The sequence below is a fragment of the Bubalus bubalis genome, chromosome 4, assembly GCF_019923935.1.
Source record: "Bubalus bubalis isolate 160015118507 breed Murrah chromosome 4, NDDB_SH_1, whole genome shotgun sequence".
Taxonomy (NCBI): Eukaryota; Metazoa; Chordata; class Mammalia; order Artiodactyla; family Bovidae; genus Bubalus; species Bubalus bubalis.
Window position 1 is genome coordinate 81789606 of NC_059160.1, and position 17734 is coordinate 81807339.

The following is a 17734-nucleotide window of genomic DNA, read 5'->3' on the forward strand; positions in this document are numbered from 1 at the left end:
AATACAGAAACAATGTGCTAGCTATAAAGTCAACAGAAACTTCTGGCACTATTAGAAACACAAGAAAAAGAAAATGATTTGAATAGTTTCATTTTAAAATCTCTACTGTAACAACAGCAACATTTTAATTTATAAAAATATCAGCTATCAGACTATTTTGTCTCACTAAAGTACTACCATCATTTTTTAATATCCGTAAAGGGTAATTAATTGATCAAAATCTACCGTTTCTTAACTAGACACTGTCATTAACATAGGCTGAATTTGGGTGTAGAGGCCACTACAGTCGATTAACAATCTATAACGCTTCAGATAAACAGCAGCAATGCAAGTCCCATTCATCACTCAATAAGTCTTTAAAATAACCATTTGTCACCTATAACAAACCAACCACATACATATATGTAAGTATGCCACTGTGCTATGTTCATGTCTGACTCTTTGTGACCCCATGGACTGTAGCCCACCAGGCCCCTCTGTCCATGGGGATTCTCCAGGCAAGAATACTGGAGCGGGGTTGCCATTTCTTTCTCCAGGGGATCTTCCTGACCCAGGGATCAAACCCACATCTTCTGCATTGACAGGCGGATTCTTGACCACTTCACCACCTGTGAAGCCCTTACGAATGCCAGGCCACTGATAAATAATAATGCTGATTTTAATGTAAACACTTGTACAAAGTAGTACAGTAATATTTTCGATTAACTGTTATACTTTTTAAATTGGACCCGTCATTAAAAAACAAAACAAAAAGAAAACTATTTCTAACAAAAGAAAGGTATCCTCAATAGAAATTTATCTTCAGGGACACATGAAGATTGCTTTTACCTTTAACTCAATACATATTTGAAGAAGGCAATGGCACCCCACTCCAGTACTCCTGCCTGGAAAATCCCATGGACGGAGGAGCCTGGTAGGCTGCAGTCCATGGGGTCGCGAAGAGTCGGACACGACTGACAGACTTCACTTTCACTTTTCACTTTCATGCATTAGAGAAAGAAATGGCAACCCACTCCAGTATTCTCGCCTGGAGAATCCCAGGGACAGCGGAACCTGGTGGGCTGCCATCTATGGGGTCGCAAAGAGTTGGACACGACTGAAGTGACTTAGCAGCAGCAGCAGCAATACATATTCATCAGGTACATGTCCATTTTGATGTGCTATAGTAGTGATGACTTCAAACACTAGCTCCTATTGAAGATACAGATATATTTCATAACAGTCTTCCTTTTCTCATTATGCTGCTATTTAATAGTTATTTCCTACCTTCAAAAAATATGGTTTCATGGTTCTTTCTATGGAAAAAATTAAATACATAGCTTCTACTTTAAGAGTAAACAGGGTAAGATGGTATATAAAATCATTAATTCATCAAAAACAAAATGTAATTCTAAAAAAAATTCTTAAAATGTAACTCTAATGAAAATCTAGCATTTCAATCTTGTTATGAGGTAATATTTATATTTAGTAAAGGTGGACAGCACCATGTCAAGATTTTTCCTAGATTCTCACTTAAGGATACAATTTGTTTTGGATAAGCTATATCCATTTTATATAAATCTGAGTTTTAAAAAATAATAGCAATTAGTGCATTAGTTTTTAAATGACTCATTCAGGCAAACAGGGGCACTACACAGACCTCAATTTCTAACTTCAATATAGAGATAAATTCCAAAAGGATCATCTAGTTTAAATAAGATTCCTAGTTAACTTATATTTCCTGAAGTGTGAAGCAGTACATGGCATGAAGGTCCTATGTGTTTGGATTGACACAACCTATACAGGAGCAATAATCCAAATATTTTATCCTTACAGTAAAAGCTAGTATAAAACTTTTCATTAAGAACTAATGAAACTGGAAATAATAATTTCCAATTTTAATTTATAGCAACACATACAGTCTTCATTTAGACTAAGATCTTGTGAATTTAAAACAAAATCAAATGCACCTTTTAAAATAATTTGAAGAATTAAAATATCTTGAAAATATTTTAAGGTAACCTAAAAGGTCACTTAAAAGACCAGCATTCAAAGCTATTTGTTGCTGTTATTATGCCATAGGTTTAACTAAAATGGATTTTATTAGAATAGCTTAGAAAAGAAATTCCAGAAATTAGAATACTCTACTCAAAAATATCCTTTTTAAGTTCTAACAATTATAATGCTGGTTCACAAAAAGGTTAACAAGTAATTAAGAACCTAATAAAGCATTTCACTAATGAGAATCTACTCTAAAAAATCAATCTGAACTTTTGAAAAAACTGCTCAGAAAAAAAAATAAGTTATCTAACTTTCACCTCCACTACTGCTAGATATTATGTTTTGGCTGGAAGCAACTTAAATTACAACTGGTTCTGTGATTCCAAGTACATGTTCAAATTTTCAAATAAGGTTTGCAATTCTAATGTAGGGTACTATAGTTGTAGAAAGTTGTTCATGGTAAATCTGGGATGTGAAATCTTTTAGCAGGTAATAAAATTTAATATTATACATATATTCACATATACTTAAGTGACATCATAATGGTTCATAAATATGGGGGGAGGTGTGTAGCTCAATTAAGTAAAATAAGGTCAAAAGTGAGCTGTAAACTTACTTATTAAATAACGTTATTTAAGGAAACTGTCATCTTTCTTTGTTCCTTAACAAGCTCATCAGATAATCTGTTAATTAAATTTTCCTTTCCTTCAGCTTTATCCTTTAGCTATACATGAACTCATAAAGAAACAAACAAAAACAGCATTATTCCCTTGTTAACATAAATAACCTAAAATCAAGATGAAAAAACTATCCTTATCTGTAAAATAGGGGTAAAAACAGAACCTACTTCACAGAACAGTTATGAGGATTAAGTTAATAAAAATGTAAGTTCAGTTCAGTTCAGTTCAGTTGCTCAGTCGTGTTGCTCTTTGCAACCCCATGAATTGCAGCACGCCAGGCCTCCCTGTCCATCACCAACTCCCGGAGTTCACTGAGACTCACGTCCATCAAGTCAGTGATGCCATCCAGCCATCTCATCCTCTGTAGTTCCCTTCTCCTCCTGCCCCCAATCCGTCCCAGCATCAGAGTCTTTTCCAATGAGTAAACTCTTCGCATGAGGTGGCCAAAGTACTAGAGTTAAGTAATGCATTTAAAAACCATGCCTGGAATCTAACCACGTTATCAAACTGTAACATATCCACCTAGAAATGGAATTATTTTCAAATGATTTTACATATCTGCAAAGAACTACTAAAAAAAGTCTAAGTTTAGAGATTTATTGTTTGTATTAACTGTTGGCTCTCTGTATCACGGGTTCAGGATCCACAGATTCTACCAACCACATGTCAAAAATATTCAGAAAAAATTTCCACTAAGTTTCAAAAAGCAGAACATGAATTTCTCATGCTAACAACTATTTACAGAGCATTTATATTGTACTAGGAATTATAAGTATCCCAGGGATTATTTAAAATATACAAGAGGATGTGTAGGTTTGTGGAATATGCTGTTAATAATCCTAAACCTACATATAAGTGACTGCGGCATATTCAGATTTTGGTAACCGAGAAGGTCCCAGAACCAATTCCCCCATGGGTTCACAAGGATGACTGTACTATTGAGATTATATTCTTTATATTGTAAGAGAAAGACAATAAGTAGTTTATGGTATTCATTAGGAATCATGAATTGGTCTTCCCTGATAGCTCAGTTGGTAAAGAATCTGCCTGCAATGCAGGAGACCCCAGTTTGATTCCTGGGTCAGGAAGATCTGCTGGAGAAGGGATAGATTACCCACTCCAGTATTCTTGGGCTTCCCTTGTGGCTCAGCTGGTAAAGAATCTGCCTGCAATGCAGGAGACCTGGGTTCGATCCTTGGGTTGGGACGACTCCCTGGAGAAGGGAAAGGCTGCCCACTCCAGTATTCTGGCCTGGAGAATTCCATGGACTCTATAGTCCATGGGTTCCCAAAGAGTTGGACATGACTGAGTGGCTTTCACTTCACTTAAGAATCACGATTTGCAGTATGATAGAGATACGAAACAAATTAATATTGAAGTTGAAGTACAAATATCATTGATATACCTGTGATTTTTTAAAAAATACATACAATTTGGAAATAGTTAAGAAAACATTCTAAACAGTAGTTACTAAGTAAATCACTATCACTATCCTATCAATATATGAAGTATATCTGCTAATATTACAAAATCAGGTATTCCATTAGATTTACTAGTAAAGAAAGCTCCCCAGACTATTAAAATTGCCAGAAACACTTACACAAATCATTTTTTCATGTTCTAAAACCTGATCGTTATAAGCTAGAATCTTAGAACTGCAACTGCTAACAAATTATAAAAGGAAAGGTTGAGGAAAATAGTATATATTCATGTTCCTGATGGACATTAGATGGTAAACATACTAATACCCAAACTGTTCAGAAAAGCTGAAGGGGAGGGATGCTAGTAGGTCAGCTCTAGCTTCCTAAAACCCCTGCTCTGAACAGAACAGCTCTCTATTTATCCATTTTATATTCTGGGTTTCCTCTATAAACTTTCCTTTCAATAACGAATTCTGTAACAACAACAAAAAAGGTTTTCAACTTTAAAGGACATTGTGGTGGGCAGCCTTTAAGATGGTCCACAATGATCCCACCTCCTGGTATACATGCCCTTCTGTAATCTCCTCCCCCTGAGTATGGGCTGAATTTAGTGACCCACTTCTAGGGAACAGAATTTAGCAGAAGTAATGGAAAGCGTTAGTCGCTCAGTCATGTCCCACTCTTTGCGACCCCATGGACGGTAGCCCACCAGGCTCCTCTATTCATGGAATTCTTCAGGGAGGAACACTGGAGTGTGTAGCCATTTCTTTCTCCAGGGGTTCTTCTCAACTCAGGGCTTGAACCCAGGTCTCCTGCATTGCAGCAGATTCTTTACCATCTGAGCCACCAGGGAAGCTGCCAAAGTAATGGATGTCACTCCCAAAATTAGATTATTAAAGGACAGTGGCTCTTGTTTTCATGACTCTCACCAGATATGGTGCTTTGGGGTAAGTAAGCTGTCGTGTTGTGACAGCCAGAGTTCCAACAGAGGCCTGCTAACAGCTGTGTGAGTAACCTAGGAGCAGGTATTCTAAGGCCACTGAAAACCATGAGAGCTTGGACATGGATCCCTCCATAGTTGGGCCTGAGAGATCCTGAGCCAGAACCACCTGCTAAACTGAAGGGATGTGGGAGAGGGAGGGAGTATCATAAATGCTGATTGTTTTCTACCACTAAATTTTGGGGTAGTTTGTTATACAGCAATAGGTAACTAATATGGAAAGCGTTACAAAGTAATTAGTATTAAGCTAAAAGTTGCAAAGTGAGTATCAATTTGGTGCCTAAAAAGGAACTCACAGGAAAACATGAGTCCCAATTGGTGGAGGCCCAATTCTGAATTTGGTTCTTGGGTTTTAGGTTCAAAAATTCAACCTAGGGCTAAAGCAGATAAGACCCAACTCAATTATACCTACAAACCTTCTCAAACTGCGAACAAAACAGACGTCATCTTCCAGGTCTGTTTCCTTCCCCACTTCAACCAATCTGGACAGAGCCAAAGCACTACAAAGACCTGCACAGTGCACACAGGCCAGGTGTGCAGCCCTGAAAACTGGCTGCTGTTATCTACAAGCTACGTTTTTTAATTTTTAAGTTTAAGATGTGGTTAACTTAATATAAATAAGCCTACATTACTACAACTCCAGAATAAAGCACCATTCTAGCAAGTGCCAAATAACATCTCTCACTTCCTACCACCCCCTGTACTATGCTAAACATGACCAATTATCCCGTGTCATAATGCTATATGGTTTTGCATTTTGTATCATTTTATGTTCTAGTCATTCTTCCTAAGGACACCTTAATCACATTAATTGATCTTCAACAATATTTTGATCTTCCTAATTAGACAAACACCCTAGTCCTTTAACTAAGCAACACATTTTAAAAACTCCATCTTAAAATGAGGTACTTCTGTAGAAAGTTAATATGTTGTTGTTCAATCACTAAGTCATGTCTGATGCTTTGCAACCCATGAACTGCAGCATGCCAGGCCCTTCTGTCCTCCACTATCTCCTGGGAATTTGCTCAAATTCTGGTCCATTGAGTAAGTGATGCTATCTAACCATTTCATCCTCTGCTGCCCCTTTCTCCTTTTGCCTTCAATCTTTCCCAGCATCGGGGTCTTTTAATATCCTCTATTCTTGGGGCTTCCCTGGTAACTCAGTTGGTAAAGAATCTGCCTGCAATGCAGGAGACCCCAATTTGATTCCTGAGTCAGGAAGATCCACTGGAGAAGGGATAGACTACCCACTCCAGTATTCTTGGGCTTCCCTTGTGGCTCAGCTGGTAAAGAATCTGCCTGCAACGCAGGAGTCCCCCGTTCAATCCCTGGGTTGGGAAGATGCCTGAGTTGGGAAGATCTCCTGAAGAAGGGAAGGGCTGCCCACTTCAGTAGTGTCGCCTGGAGAATTCCATGGACTCTATAGTCTATGGGGTCCCAAAGAATTGGACTGAGCAACTTTCACCCGCTCACTCACTCACTCACTCCTCTACCCTTAATAGTTTCTAGTTCAAGGAAATATTTTCCTGATCCTAGTTCAAAATATCAAGAGCATTAGTCCTTCATATGCTAATTATAGTCAGTATCCAAGTTAAATACACAAAAATAACAAACAGCTAACTATTTTGAATGTCAACATGATAAAGAAGTCTAACTTTTACTCTGCAACTTCACCTTTTTTCTCACCTCTTCTGACTATAATATTAAAATTAATCTGAGGAGATTCTAAGCCCTGTATTCATTTTCAGTTCAATTTTTAATAACCATCTCTAAAATATAAGTGCATATTTTCAGGGTAAAATTGATTTTATAAAACAATGGCCAACTTTTCTAACAATAAATCTCAAATAGTCTGAGCTCAACAGTAACAGTTTGCAACCTACTGACTATATTCTAAATATTGTTAATTCAGCACTCAAAATCTGAATCATAGTGTAATGAACGTACATTCTCAAAAGAGATACCCCACAAATGGGCTTATTAGAGCTTATCTATATCTAGCTATATATCTGTTTGTCTATATCTAGCTAGCATACATCTGCTTGTTGTTTAGTCCCTAAGTCATGTCTGACCCTTTTTCGACCCCACAGACTAGCCCTCCAGGCTCCTCTGTCTATGTGATTTCCCATGCAAGAATACTGGAGTGGGTTGCTGTTTCCTTCTCTAGGGCATCTATTAAAAGGTCACAAAATTATTTTGCCTAAAAAAAAAATCTGAATCATGGATCACATCCAATTCAACATACCCCACAATGGCTATCACTTTAGAGACCAAACTGTAGAATTGTATGAAAAGTATTGTGATTTGCTTCCAAAGCTAATCTAAAACTATTATTCATTCCTTCTAAAAACAGAAGATAAGGACTTCTTCAAACTATACAAGCTCCCCCACAATTAACAATGCAATTTTCCAAAACAGTATTCCAAGTTAATATACTTACCACTTAAAATATTTTTGATACTAACCTGGACCCAATTTTTAAATTAATTCTATTCATTCCTATAGCTACAATCAGGAGTTACCTGTAAACGTAGAGGCTTAGTTACACATTTAACTAGATAATTAGAGCATTATTCCTTGAAAGAGTAACATAATTTTACTCATCTCCTGATCTACCATCATTCAGTTCAATTCAGTTCAGTTCAGTCCCTCAGTCGTGTCTGACTCTTTGCGACCTCATGAACCGCAGCATGCCAGGCCTCCCTGTCCATCACCAACTCCCGGAGTCCACCCAAAGCCATGTTCATCAAGTCGATGATGCCATCCAACCATCTCATCCTCTGTCGTCCCCTTCTCCTCCTGCCCTCAATCTTTCCCAGCATCAGGGTCTTTTCTTTTCCAATGAGTCAGCTCTCCGCATCAGGTGGCCAAAGTATTGGAGTTTCAGCCTCAACATCAGTCCTTCCAAAGAGCACCCAGGACTCATCTCCTTTAGAATGGACTGGTTGGATCTCCTTGCAGTCCAAGGGACTCTCAAGAGTCTTCTCCAACACCACAGTTCACAAGTGTCAATTCTTCAGTGCTCAGCTTTCTTTATAGTCCAACTCTCACGTCCATAACCTCCTTTATGTAATCTATAGATTTAATTCAGAATTGTTGAAACTATCATGGAAAGCTTAGCCCAAGAACTATGCAGGATTATATTATTGTTACAATTTGAAATATAAATGTTAATGCAACACTTGTTAAACATTACACAGAATGCAAAGGAAAAATTAAGATTCTGACAAAAGTAAAAGCCCTCTGCCATGGCCAACCACATCCTCTCCTTTTGAAAACATTCTTTTCCTTCTATTCCTATAACATTACTCTCTCCTGGGCTTTTTATACCCTAGTTAATTTTTCTTTCTCCTCCATTTCTTTCTTCTTCTTTATATGGTGCTTTTCTTCTACCTTAAGGAAGTGATGATGTTTCTCAGTTTCTGTCCTGGGTTCTCTTTTCTCATGCTGCTGCTGCTGCTAAGTCACTTCAGTCGTGTCCGACTCTGTGCGACCCCATAGACAGCAGCCCACCAGGCTCCGCCGTCCCTGGGATTCTCCAGGCAAGAACACTGGAGTGGGTTGCCATTTCCTTCTCCAATGCAGGAAAGTGAAAAGTGAAAGTGAAGTCGCCCGACTCTTCGCGGCCCCATGGACTGCAGCCTACCAGGCTCCTCCATCCATGGGATTTTCCAGGCAAGAGTACTGGAGTGGAGTGCCATTGCCTTCTCCGTTTCTCATGCTATTCAATCTATTCTCTCCTTGATCTGCCTCACTTTCATGGCCTCAATTGGTCATATGTGCTGATGACTACTGAACATACATTTAAAGCTCTGATTTCCTTCCTAAGCTTAAGCACCACATATCCAACTGCCTCATATATCTACCCTCTCACATTTCTCTCAGATGCTTGAAATTCAACAAATCTAAAAGTGACCCATTTGTTGCTATTCAGTCGCCAAGTCACGTCTGACTCCTTCTCACCCCATGAACTGCAGTATGCCAGGATTCCTTGTCCTTCACTATCTCCCAAAGTTTGCTCAAATGCATGTTCATTGAGTCAGTGATGCTATTTGGGTCTCCACCTCTGCTGCCCCCTTCTCCTTTTGCCTTCAATCTTTCCCAGCATCAGGGCCTTTTCCAATGAGTCAGCTCTTCGCCTCAGGTGGCCAAAGCACTGGAGCTTCAGCATCAGCATCAGTCTTTCCAATGAATATTACCTTCCCCAAAACCTGTCCTTTCTTCTGTTTCCTTTCAGTGAAAAGTATCTCCATTGACCTAGCTGTACAGCTAAGCCAGAATCCTGGGATTTATCCTCAATTTCTCTCTAAATACTCTCTAAATTTTCCTCTCTAAAACCCAACTTCCTATCTTCCACAACCATATTCAACCATCCATCAAGGCCTACATATTTTCTCCTAAACATATCTAGAATCCATTCATTTCTCTCTCCTATTGGCATTAACTTTGTTTAGGCCACTACTGTCTCTTGCCTAGCATACTGCAATGAATTCCACCAAATGGTTTCTCTACCTCTAGTTAAGATTCAACAAACAGTAAGCATGATTTAAACAGAATAAAATGCTGCCTGCTATGGTTTCTACTATGCATTATTTTGATGGCAAAAGAAAACATTTTAAACTCCTGCAAAAGTTGAGTATGAAGATAATTTAGGTTAACACAAGTTCTTTTATGAAGTAAATACTCTACCCAACTCAGAAGTTCAAAAAATGAAATGAAATGATGTAAGTGTTCCTTAAAAACAAGTGGCAAACAGTTTAAAGGAACAATAGAACCAGATAAATGATAAGGAGCCTTTGCAATTCAGTTAAGCATTGTCAGTACCTATGGGCTTCCCTGGTGGCTCAGCTGGTAAAGAATCTGTCTGCAATGCAGGAGACCTGGGTTCGATCCCTGGGTTGGGAAGATCCCCTGGAGAAGGGAACGGCCACCCACTCCAGTATTCTGGCCTGGAGAATTCCATGGATTGTGTAGTTCATAGGGTCGCAAAAAGTCGGACATGGCTAAGCGACTTTCACTTTCATGCAAGACACAATGACAGACATTGGGATCTTTTATTAATGTCATTTACAATTATTATCATTGTTATTAACTAAAAATTATGTTAAGTTTCTTATATCAATTATCAAATTTAATCATCAACACAGAGTCCTATGGTTATATGACCATAAATGGCATATTAGGAATTTAAACTAAAATGTGATTCCAGTATCAGTGGCACTATTCTCAAGGAAATACAGTTCAGGGAAGCAAAATTAAATATTTTCAGTACACTGTAAATACGATCATCACATTTTGCACAGAACACTTTAAGACTAATTGAAAGGGCATTCATTCTAGCCTAATAGATAAAGAAATGCTTCTTGAGAGAGATGATGCTTTGAGCAGTCATAAAGAATAAGAAAGAAACTGTCACGAATAGGAGAGTATGAAGCAGAAGAAATAATATAATAAACAAGAAGACACAGTGGCCTAAAAAAGACCAGGACCAAGCTGTCTGTCAATCCAACCTTGAAAATAGACGTGTTGCTGTTGTGCAGTCACTCAGTCATGTTGGACTCCTTGCAACCCCATGGACTGAAGCACATCAGGCTCCTCTGTCCTCCACTATCTCCTGGAGTTTTCTCAAATACATGAAAATACACTTACTCTTAGTTTAAAAAAAGGCTGTTTTTAACTATTCAATTAAGTCTATATAAACTGCTTACCACTATTATACTATCAAAGTACCTCCTAGAGGTTAAAACTTTTACTGGTGAGGTCCAAATGTTTCTATGACAGTCCACATCAGCTTCACACACACACATACACATGCACACACACACACAAGGAAGAGAAGAAAGAGGGAGAGATGGAAGGAGGTAAGAGGAGAAAACATCCCTGAGGCAAGCTGATGAAAGACTATTTTTCAGTAGAAGACACTTACCCTTATGTTCTGGTTTTGTCAGTCACCCCACTGGAACCCACACATATGACAATAGGGAATGTTATACCCCTATATACAAGTCTACTATGATATCACCACTCAGGTATTTGACTGTTTCAACTAATATTTTCTGAGGACTTATTGTATGCCAGGCACTGTGCCAAGTACTTTACAAAAATTATCTCATTTAATCCTTACAACCACCCTTGGTTGTTATTATCATCTCCATTTACAAATGAAAAAACAGGTTCATAGTAACTTTCCTAAGTTCACATAGTCAGTAAGTGGAGACTAATAATTAAGTCCAAGATGAGTTACAGAATCAAAACTCTTCACCACTATACTACATAATTACAAGCAACTCATAAATATCAACATTCTCTTCTTTGTTTTGCTTTTCGTTATCATGAGTACACATAAAAATTAAAAACAAATACACATTTGAAAAAATAAAACTAAATATATTTTCCTGCACTAAAAAGAAGTATAATGAAACTCTACACAAGTGGAAGATGGCAAGATTACAATTAAAATGTACACTACCAAGGAACCAAAAAAGTGCTGTGTGAACCAGAGACATGAAGTTTACAAAAAACTAGCATACTGAGCAAATCTGATAACCACGTTCATATAGATGATGAAATAGTCTTACTAAGTTTTATCATAAAGTACAACTTGATAACATTACTAACTTAACATATTTTTCACCTGTAAGTTGTACGGCTCATTATGTATCTAATCAATAATTATAGAGCTCTGGGCCTTACCAGCCTTAGTCTTAAAAAAAAAAAAGCAAAAATGTCTTTAAAAAAATAAAAAGAGCAAAAAATAAAGTCTAAGATGGGTGAACAAAAAGGAAAGGAACAGGGAAGGAGGGAGAAAGAAAAAGGCTTTTCAAAGGGAAAAGCTTCAAATTCCCCCACCACTGTACAGAAGTCAGTATTAGCTCTTCCCTTTGAAATGTGAGCCTAAGAAGTCTAGGCACAATTAATCCAGCCTGTGCAGAACAGAATTTGAGTGGTAGAATGGATAGAACAGGACAATGATCTTCAAAAAGTTTTGATAGTGCCACATGTTTAGGAAATAAAAATTAAGAGAAATCCTAATAAGTAAAATGTATAAGTCAAGGCTATGGTCTTCCCAGTGGTCACGTATGGTTGTGAGAGCTGAACTGTAAAGAAGGGAGAAAGCCGAAGAATTGATGCCTTCAAATTGTGGTACTGGAGAATACTCCTCAAAGTCCCTTGGACAGCAAGATCAAGTAAATCTTCAGGGAAATGAATCCTGAATACTCATTGGAAGGACTGATGCTGAAGTTGAGGCTTCAGTATTTTGGTCATCTGATGCGAAGAGCTGACTCATTGGACAAGTCCCCTTTGCTGGGAAAGACTGAAGGCAGGAGAACGGGATGACAGAGGATGAGATGGCTGGATGGCATCACTGATGCAATGGACATGAACTTGGGTAAACTTCGGGAATGGTGAGGATCAGAGAGGCCTGGCGTGCTGCAATGCATGGGGTCACAAAGAGTCACACACGAATGAGCAACTGAACAACAAAATGTCTAAGAGCACAGATGATCTGGCTGAAGTAGAGTAGGGGAACACAAAGCCCCACATGTTTGCTCTATTGGCAGCCACTGAGACAACTTCAGGAGATCTCAGGGCTCCAAACAGCCCAATTCAAAACCTCTGCACCCTTCTAGAGGTAAAAACAGCTCTCTCTACGCCAAGAAACATGTTACTTGATTCTAAGCGGTAAACCCGTCTCCTCCTTACTCCTTATTTCCTGCAACTTGCAGGAAGGAGGCTTCCCAGAGCTAGCCCTAAACAAGCAGTACAGCTGAAAGAATGGATGGCTGTGCGTTCAATGCTGTACTAACGTCTCTCTGGCTGGAGAGATGTCATAATAGGTGGGCATTCCTATTTTCCTCCTTATACTTTAGTATCTTCAATAAATATGTAGTGCTTTTATCATCAAAAAGAGTTACTGTCTTAAAGAAAAAAAATAATTCTATCCCCCATGCTCAGGTTATTTACATTCATAGTTGAAAGTATTATTTTATTTAGATTTACCTAAAACAGGAAAGTTCTAATAAAGGAATAACTGCTGGTGGAGTAAGAACATACAGGAATCAGAATATTTCAGAAAGTAGGCTATAAATTATTATCAAGCAGATGCTGGGCCTTGGGTAGACAAAAAGTAAATAAAGAACAAGGATGGAAAAAGATGAAAAACGACTAAAACAACTCTGTCTACTCTGAAAATACACATAGAGGTCTACTTCCTGAGCAACTATTTCTCTGGCATGGAATATTACCTACTTGCTGCTGTTGTAGGTTTATCATCATTAGTATATCCTATAAAGGATGATATTGTATAAAAGAGCCGTGATCAGACTATAAAATATGTAAAGATGAAGTGAATCTCAACTCATGCCTAAAAATTATCAGAGAATTGTACAAATTTTTTTTATCATACACACACATTCATATTTGTTATCAGTTATACTATTAGAGATTCTTAGTATTTCTATCACAAATAAAAGAAGGAAATAATATTTACTGGGATTTTTCTCCTAAGAAATACTATGGTATCAAAGAAGTCAGAATATACAGCACAATAACCATTACCATAAAAGACATCAAAATGAAGTTTAACATTTTAACTTCAAAAATATTACCTAAAATAAGGAAAACAACAGTCATTTTGTTCTTCATTCAGTATAATGCTAGCCCAAATTTTAACATAAGTTCTTGTATTAGTTATAAGTAGTAGGTTTAATGTTAGAAGTTTTCAAGGTGTGCAACACAAGCTACAGGCACAGGAAATTCACCAGAAGAAATCCTTAAGAAACTACTTGCTAGCAAATTTAAATTAGAGAAGGAAATGGCAACCCACTCCAGTGTTCTTGCCTGGAGAATCCCAGGGACGGGGGAGCCTGGTGGGCTGCCATCTGTGGGGTCGCACAGAGTCGGACACAACTGAAGTGACTCAGCAGCAGCAAATTTAAAGCTACCACAGCAAGGTAATAAAAAAGACTTAAAGAAATCCAAACATTTGAACCTGGCATTAACCAGCTACTGACCTTGAACAGGTCACAATCTTTCCAGGCCTGTTTTCTTACTTGTCAAGAAACTAAGCTAGAGCCATGAGTTCCAACACATGGAAAAGACCTCACCCAGCATATTGCTATGTGTTACCTGGCAGTTCTCTAAGACTTCAGTGCAACAAGAATCCTCTAAACTGAGCTGAAAATGTCAAACAAAAGGATCTGGAAACAATAACAGCCTCGACAATTTCAGAAGTTTTAATACCAACATCTCCACCCCATACCCCTCAAAACTTCCCTCTGGAGACCACCTTCTCTCTCTACCATGAGGTGCACACGCGCTCAGTCGTGCCCAACTCTTTGTGTCCTTGTGGACTGTAGCCCACCAGGCCCCTCTGTCCATGAGACTTTGCAGGCAAGAATACTGAAGTGGGTTGCCATTTCCTCCTCCAAGGGACAGCTCCAACGCAGGGATCAAACCCAGTCTCCTGCATCTCCTGGATTACAGATGGACTCTTTACTGCTGAGCCATCTGGGAAGCCCTCTACCATTAAGGTTTCAAGAAATAAAAAACAGCCTCTCTCAGGAAATGACTAAACACTATGAAAGCTCTTAAAGTCTCAGTAATTCTGTAAATTGCCATAATAAACAATATTACAGAATGAAATCTCTACTGAATCTTTTAAAACTGATCAATCATAGATCACATATCATGTAACAAAAGGTAGAGATTTTAGCAGGAATAAAAGCCAATAAACAAAACACAGCTAAGTGTTCAGTAAATATTTGTTAAATGAATAATTTATTTTCAAAGTCACAATTACATAATATTTTATAACTTATTAAAATCACTATTTAAGGAAAATGTGTCTTTTAAAAACAAGGAAACACCTCAGGTTTCACTGAATGAAAACCTGATACCCCAAAGAATGCCAATCTTGTACCAACGTATGTTGGCCAGATATCTAACCTCGAAGGAAAGAGGAATAGCAAAGAAATCTTTCACCCATATAAAATAGTTTCATAAACCTCTTTATCAGAGACAGAAGGGTGAGTCAAACAAACCTGTGTTTCTTTGGTTTATTTAGAAGTAAAAAGAAAAAAAAAAAAAAAAACTATGCTTCTAGCAATAAAACTATGATTAGATGACCATCTCCCTCTCCTGAATGCCGGGTGGCTTGATGAGCAAATGGAAGAATAAACAAAAGCATTCTGAACACAGTAAAGCACTATATGAATTATAAATAATTTAATGATATTGCTTTTATTGAATCCCTACCCACAGAAACAACCTATAATAACTAAGAATTAATTTGGTAGCAATAAGTTATAAATATTTTTTAAAAATATTTAGTGAGTACTTACTTGTACCAGCCACAATGATAAAGGCTTTACAGAAATTAACTCATTTAATTTTCTCAACACTTTTAAAGGAAAAACAAACTAGAAAAACAAAACCTGAGTGGCATAATGAAGATCACTGCCAATATAACCAATACGACAGCTGAGGAAAAAAATGGCTCCTGGGATAAGTACAAAATATACATAAACCTCATTCAATCCATCCTATGTAAATTTGTCATAGTCTTGATAGTAATCATCTTAGTCTTCTGAAATCTTCAATTACATAGGAAACATCCTCCTGTTGTTCATCGTTAAGTCACTAAGTCATGCCTGACTCTTTGTGACCCCATGGATTGCAGCACACAGGGTTTCCTTGTCCTTCACCATCTCCTGGAGTTTACTCAAATTCATGTCCATTGAGTCGGTGATGCCATCCAGCCATCTCATCCTGTCAACCCCTTCTCCTCCTCCTTAAACATCTTGTTAAAAACAGCAATCCCTTTTAAAAACATACATATTTATATATATATGCATATATATATATGCATATATATACACCCACATACACATATACACACATATAAAGAGAAAGAGGGTTTTACCCAACAATGAAGTGGCAGCTTCATTTGGCTGAAATTTCTTAGGAGAAAGGTAATCAATCAAACTGGAAATTGGCCACAATGTTAAAGCACACTTTGTACCAAAAGCACTTTACTACTGGCCACTACAGTAACTGTTTTTTTACTCAACTTGAATATAAACACTATAGGTCCAAAAACTAGACAATATTGTAAAATTTTAAATTCCTTCTTTTGTTTACTCATTAGCAAATACTATCGATCTTCTTTGCTAGATTTCAAACTCTTAGAAGCTGGAACTGGTGTCTACAATTCTACAGGCCTAATTCCATGGACGGAGGAGCCTGGTGGGCTGCAGTCCATGGGGTCGCGAAGAGTCGGACACCATTGAGCAACTTCACTTTCACTTTTCATTTTCATGCCCTGGAGAAGGAAATGGCAACCCACTCCAGTATTCTTGCCTGGAGAATCCCAGGGACAGGAGCCTGGTGGGCTGTTGTCTATGGGGTTGCACAGAGTCGGACACGACTGACGTAGCAGTAGCATATGACATATGGTACATGTCCAATGACAACATGTTGCCCAACAAACAACAGAAAGATGTTTGCTATGCAATTGAAGATTTCAGAATCTAGATTCTGTTCACTTCTGATCATTTATTTCCAATAATTCATACATGTATACAGAAGGTTTCTTTTCCAAGTATTGACTTAAACTGTATCAGAATTCCAACTTTTTCAAATACTCAGCTTCATGAGAAAGACAAAACCAATTCTGGGTTTATGAGGAAATGCTCAAGTTAGAGATCACAATGAGAGGTAAACAAAGACACAAAGGCAGGCAAGCTTTGGATGGACTTAGGAGAACGGCACAGAGACTACACATGTGAGCTGGGTCTTGAAGAAGCAGTTAACAAGGCAGGCAAAATAACCTATTCTAGAGAGATATCAATGACTAGTTCTTTTAGCTTGACTCAAAAAAATTAGAAATAGTAAAGAAGCACAAGATGAGGGAAATTTCTTTTTTTTTTAATGTCTGCCTAATCTCTATCAGGAAAGGAGAAGTGGGAGAAGATGAGATGGTTAGATAGCATCACTGACTCAATGGACGTGAATTTAAGCAAACTCCGGGAGACAGAGGAGGACAGAGGAACCTGGTGTGCTAGTCCGTGGAGTAGCAAGAGTTGGACATGATTTAGTGGCTGAAAAACAGCTAATTTCTACAGTTACACAGGTGTCTGCTAATTTGTACAACTGATTTATCTTTAAAAGTAACGTGTTGATAGATAAAACAATGCTACCTCAATCATAAGGTAAAAATTAGTGCCATTTTAATTATAATTAAATTTAATTCATTCCATTGGTTAATTTTAAAGTCAGTACAGTTCAAACAATTGCAAAAATCTGAATTCTAAATTATTTTTCAATTAAACAATCTCAAATATTACAAATTTATGTCCAGTATATTTTAGTTTCTGATAGGCTCTTGACATCAACTATTTTAACTTTGAATATTCAATGGAGAACTTACAATTTAATCGAGTAACAAAAAATACTTGACAATATGTTGTACTCTTTTATGATTTCAGTATAGTCAGGAAGTACTTCTATACTATGCAAACTTCAGTAATGTAAATAACAAGACCTAAACAAAAGGGTGTGAGATAATAAACACAGAATTTTCCAAAGTTAAACCTTAAAAATGTTAAGGTATTCATGTACAATATCATCCTTGAAATAATGTTAAAACATGA

At 37.6% G+C, this 17734-nt stretch overlaps 1 protein-coding gene across 6 annotated transcripts in view; it reads right to left on the bottom strand.

Annotated features, from left to right (window-relative positions):
• YAF2 (YY1 associated factor 2) overlaps nucleotides 1–17734 on the bottom strand; it is an 80333-nt gene that overhangs the window by 54763 nt on the left and 7836 nt on the right. The gene's annotated exons all lie outside the window — the stretch shown is intronic.